The 6,197-nt window shown below is 31.9% G+C and overlaps 1 long non-coding RNA gene across 1 annotated transcript; it reads left to right on the top strand.

The window, feature by feature from the left end:
• The first annotated feature begins 512 nt into the window (after nucleotides 1–512).
• Nucleotides 513–1,676, top strand: LOC116805468. The gene is made up of 3 exons (XR_004365198.2): nucleotides 513–550; nucleotides 957–1,163; nucleotides 1,232–1,676. It is a non-coding gene; the product is annotated as an uncharacterized LOC116805468 (long non-coding RNA).
• The last annotated feature ends 4,521 nt before the right edge of the window (nucleotides 1,677–6,197 follow it).

Genomic DNA, 6,197 nt, shown 5'->3' with positions numbered 1-6,197 from the left:
ACACAATATAAATATGAGATATATTAACAATTGTAATTTTTAAGTTTACGTGCTTTACAAAAATATAATTAAGTTTTTTATATATATTTTTTTAATGTTACTAAGCAGTTAACGAGATCTATGACAACCTTACTCGTATAATCAAATGTACACACAATTTTTTTCTCAATGTACTTTGAGAATACTGCGTTAAGAATCTGTTAAGTAGAAGGCAACTTAACGACTGAGATTATTTTCCCTCTCTCTAGCAGCAGCAGTAGCTGTGCTTATACTGGTGTACGTGTGTGTATGCTCGTATGTATAAGTGTTACACACATTTCGCTCGTCTCACAGAACGCAAATTGCCGCCGGAGTTGGAGAGCTGTCAGACAATATTTGTTATCAGTATCTGTCCAACTTCGGAAGCGGTGGGTCGTGTGCGGCTGCGTTAGCTCGCAATAAACAAAACATTTCATAAAATACAAGTTGTTTATTAATTTAATATTTATTTCAGTAAACCTAAAAACCAAAGGAAAATGTGTAGAACTAAGAAAACTCACGTAATGTGCTGGTAAGTTTAATTTACTCATAAACCACTTGGGTGACCTTTGCGTGTGTGTGTGTGGATATCCAAGTGCATATAAATATATACTGTATGTCAATAAAGTGTTTGGATACAGGAAATAATTCATATTTTCTAACTTCTTTGCGAAAAATGGGATTTTAATGTTGACTTTTATTGATTTTCTTATTTTTCTACTATTAAGTGAACTTCTTGAGACTCTCTAACAAAAAAATTAACAAGATTCATTAATTAATAAATAGTTGTGAAGTTTTAAAAACCAGAATTATACATTCCTTGGACTGTCAATAAAGTGTTTGGACAACGTCCGTTTTTACGTTTAAATATTTACTTATTTTGAATTCATAAGTTAGACTGATTCTCTTACAATAAAATTCTCATACATTCATTTCAGCTGCTTCAAGTGCGCAATCAAAATTCTCATTTCGATGTTTACTGGGTGCTTTTTGGTCCTTGTCGTTGCTGGATTAATACTCTTCTTGGTTTACGACTACGACTACGAAAGGGAGGACGATGCCACCATGCTCCATAATGATGTTCAAGATGGAATGAAAAACACATTAGAAAATTTTAAAAATAAATTAAGACCATAATCTATAAGGTATGTTACATAATAATGATTTATTTCATTTAATCAAACATATAATTCAATACTTTATTTTTTTCCAGTACCATCTTTCAATAGCAGTCTTGTTTAAGCTTGCTTGTTCCTGGTACATTCATACCACGCTATGCTACTGCTATTTGTATGACATTTTGTTATAATGTCCATTTTTAATTAAGGCACGTTTTCGATTTACGGCCTAAAATGTTTCCCGATAACAGAAAAAAAAACTTTTTTTCGATGTTGATATATCTATGATGAAGAGTCAGAGTCTGTTGTATCCAAACAGCTAACATCAAAAACTTTTTCGAAAGTTTTTCCTATTTCGAACAAGGAATAAACGGAGCGCTAAAGTTTATCGAGCAATTAACTCAGGTATTAGTTGTTATAAATAGAAATAGACAAGAAAACAAGACAAGCTTTACGTTGCACAATTTTTTAAGCCCATCCTTACCGGCGAAAAATGATGACAATGATCTGCAGGTTATCATTTCTTCATTTTGTTCGGATTAAAGCCATTTAATAACAAAAAAGTAGTTTAATTTTTGTTTATAGATTATTGTTGTTTCTTGGAGTCTGTCATTATTTGATGTACAAATGTATGTATTTGCCATGTATGTATTTTTTAACAAATTCGAACCGATTCCATGGAATTTGTATGAGTTATTTATTGTTTTAGAATAAATGATTCCTTATATGGCCTTTCGCTTTGCGGCCAAGTTTCGTGGAACGTATCTAGGCCGTAAAGCGAGAAATGGGTGTATGTCATTTTTTAAATTAACCATAATTTATGTATATATATATGTAAAGATTTTTAAAACACAAGAGCTGCTGTACAAAAGTAAACGAATAATGGAAAGTTGTTGCATTTCTATTATTCTTTATAAATATTTTGAAGTACATGAAATTTTCTTTTGAATCTCAAAAAATGAAATTGTTTGAATTCATATACAATAAAAAATAACGTGTTAATTAAAGCATAGCTAAAAAATAAAGTATACTTTCTTATAATATTTGTATGATCATGATGTATTGATATATAATTAATGGTGTGATGCGTATAGTAAGTATTTGTACAGGATGTGCTGTATAGTTATATCAGCTTATACATTTTTTTTTTTATTTTTATGTCTGGCTGGATAATGTGGAATTTATGTGATTTGTTTTTATGTAACAAAAACTTCAAGTATGTACATTTGTATGTCTGATTTCTTACTGTTGCCTCTAGTAGCCTATTCACATAAAAACTATGATGAACAATCAAATCTATTCAAATCTTTTAACACTTTCTGCTTGAGTACTAAAGTGCTCCAACTAAGCATAGTTATCAATTGACCTTTGATTGAAAAAATAACTGTCAAAAACTTTCTCTTGCATCCGATATTAAACGACTATACTATAGTTAGATTGGCTTATTTTTCAAATTTATTTCATTAAATATATAATTCATGAAATTCATTTTGAGATTGTTGTTTTTGCTCATATGTTCCCCATATTTGTCTCTGGACGGACTTGCCAACAGAGGTATTCAACGTCAGGGATTTGCCGATGACTTTGTTATCATAACACGAGGTGAATTTTTGCTACTGTCGTAGCATAGCCGGGAAGTCATGGGGTACATCACCAAGTATGATGAGATGGCTATACCTAATGGTAGCAAGGGCCATACTGACTACGGAATGATAGCATGGGTACTAATCGGTCTATTGAAAGGACAGTGAAGACTAAGAAGTCACCTAACTAAACTAGGTATTTGTAGCAACTGTGCAGGTTTTGAGTAACCGAGGAAAAATCCTCAATGCACATTTTATCGGAGTGTGTTGCCTTAACTAGGAAAAATTGCAGCATACTGGGGATGCATGTTTTGACCATTTTGTAAGCCCTCAACCAAACAAAGAGCCTAAAATTTGTGCAGGACCTGGGTTAATTGAGGAGCTATAGGCTCAGAAGGGGGCACAATAGATCTTGTAGGTCGCAGTGCACGTACCCCAATTAAAATAATAATTATTCCATATAGATAAAAAGATTACAAACAATCGTTCACAAAATTGCCATTGACCCAGTGTGAACTGTCACCCTATTTTCTACTTAAATACATATATATATATACTCCAAGATATGTATGATGTTTGTTAGGATGAGGACTAAAATACGTATTTATCTGGCTCCAGCAAGTCTCGGCTCCAGTAGGACGAGGCAATATATAGAATACATAACTATGCTATTTTTCTCCACCCTCGTCAAACAATTCACCAAAAAAATTCTTCAGATTGCCGACAGCTGGGCGCCTATTCAATGTTTGTAAGCATAAACATCCAGTGAATACACTCAGAAAAAAAGTCTCCCTGAATTTAAGAAATCACCATTCTCACCGTATTATTTAGAAAGTATATTTCTAAAATGGTAGATTGTGCCTTAATAAAAATCAGTGTATTTTTTTTTCTCAATTCATAGGTTTTTCTAAAATTTAAATAAAATGTTCCTTTTGATTGACTTTGTTATTGTTTTATATGTGTATTTATATGTGTAATTGTAATTGTTTCATCAGTAATAGCTTTTTTTATTACTTATATGTATTTATTTAGTAACATTACTTTGCCATTATAGAAACATTTAAAATAGTTTTATAAATTCACTTAATTTGATTTAAAAAATCTCGTGATTTTACATGGATTCGATCCCGAAATTTGTTTTAGAAATTTAGCAATTTCTTGTAAAACGAGAAGTTTTTTTTACAGTTTTCGCCCGCTGACACTCACTTTCAACTGTTATAATGCCCCCTATAATTTTGTTTAAGTTTATTATGAAATTTTGATGTGAGTAGTTTACTCTGGCAAGAATATGCCATCTTAGGCGGATAAAATATCTCTTCTTTGTTGATTTTTGTAATATTTCCGTGGCTGTTCAATTGGTCTTCTCTTTTGTTTAAATTTCATTTAAGAACTGAGAAATTTTAATACCCCAAGTAGGAAATGTGAAACGTATCAAATAGTAACACTGAAATTAAAATTAAGATTTCAAATGAAAAAATGTTGAAAATCTTGAAAAACTCTTGTGGGGGTAAACAGTAAGCCTTATTGGTTAAAAACATGAACATTTTGTGTATGGGACATCATTATACCAAATATAAGTATTATATATTTTATTATGTTTATTTAATTATTTAATTTAAAAATGAAATGTGTCTCTCTTTGATCAATTTAACCCAAAATTCATGCTCATAATTTTTGTTCGAAAAGCTCAGACCTCTTAGATTTTTAAATAGATACTTCTAAAAAATAGAACAGTGGGTAAATGCAAAATATTTATGGAAGGTCAGTCACGCAATAGCGTGTAGAGATGGACACGCTACTTTGGCTAATTGAGCCATTCAAGTGAAATTCAGTAGCTAAATGTGTTATTAATTGTTTTTACCAAGAGGAGTAAAGAAGAAATTGTTCTTCCTTTGTCACTCCTGGGTATTCTGTCAGAAAAGACTTCGGCATCTGGGTCAAAGCCTTCTTAGAAACTTTTAAGATCTACCGAGTTAGAGATTAATAACCTTACCTTACTTACCTCCCCTTAATTTGTTGTGCTGCTTAATAACATAAACTTGGGCTGCATAAACATTTCGGATAATGATTTACCACATTGTTTGACATCAGAAATATATCTTGATCTTGTTTGAAGATAAATAATTAAAATGTAAATATACAGTAGCTAATCAAACCAACAAATCTAAGTGGCTATTAAATTATTTGCTTCGAACAATAATGTTACTGAGTCATTTTAATTATATCAAAAAGATGAATGCGAATAATTCCAATTGCATTGCTAAAGTGATATACTTGATAAAGAAGTGAGATTTTGATCGAATTAAAAAGCGGTTTCTTAATGTCGAATTAGACTCATATTCTATGTTACAGAAACTATTCCATAAGCAATATTAGTTTTGATTGATTTACAAACTTAAAAATTCGGACTTAAAAACGCTGCTTTTTTCGATACTGGGCAACAATTCAGCACTTTTATACCCTGAACATATTAAAAATCGGTAAAAAGGTTTTATTGGTTTTGTGCAAATGTCTGTAACAGACAGAAGGAAGCATCCCCGACCCCATAAAGTATATATATTCTTGATCAGGGTCAACAGCCGAGTCGATATGGCCATGTCCGTCTGTCTATGAACACACAGATCTCAAAGACTATGAGCTAGAGACTTCAAATTTGGAATATAGGTTCTTGTATACCAGGCGCCGATCAAGTTTGCTTTATTTTATCGATAACTGCCTCCGTTTCTCGATTATCGATACGTTTAAATTTCCGATAAATTTAAAGGCAGAATCTTCTAATTTATAAAGAATTTACATATACATATTATTGATAAACTTTTTAAATATCGTCAAGATCGGTTAATAAAAACCCAAGTTATAGTCGAAAATATATCCTCATACTGATCGCATTTCTATCAGCAGATGCAAGCATTTTCTGTATGCATCAGTATAATAGACGCGAGCGTCAATATGTCTGTGTGTGTATTCTGCAGACCCCCGTTACCCCGTTACAATTGCGTGTACGTATATATGTATGTTTGTATTTATGTATATGTACGTGTTTGTTGCCAGTCAGCTAGGATCAGTTCGGGCTTGTGAATAAAAACATGCGCTGCTCGATTGTTTTTACTCATCAGTGCCTGTGCTTGCTATAAAAAATGAGTGCAATTGCAGACCAGCTCACATTTGGTCGCAAAATGTATTATAGGGAAATTTGCCAATAGTCTTAGAATATATTTAACAGCTGAATTCAGGGTAAATCGAGCTCACTCGACTACAGCACTCTTACTTGTGTAAATAGCGGCCAGCGGAGCATATTCGATGAAATCCTTATAGCGTGTATCTTTCAGATGTAGTCCCAAATATAATTTATTTGACATATACATAATAATAATTGTCTTAGTTCCGAGTTTTCTGACACAAATCGGCGCATTGAAAATTCTGTATTAAGTTGTGCTATTAATTTTTTTTGAATTAACCCAAGATATTTGTAAAAATC

Source organism: Drosophila grimshawi, unplaced genomic scaffold (genome assembly GCF_018153295.1).
Source record: "Drosophila grimshawi isolate 15287-2541.00 unplaced genomic scaffold, ASM1815329v1 contig_59, whole genome shotgun sequence".
NCBI classification, from domain to species: Eukaryota; Metazoa; Arthropoda; class Insecta; order Diptera; family Drosophilidae; genus Drosophila; species Drosophila grimshawi.
Note: the sequence above shows the minus strand (reverse complement) of the source record. Positions and strands in the feature narration are given on the sequence as shown.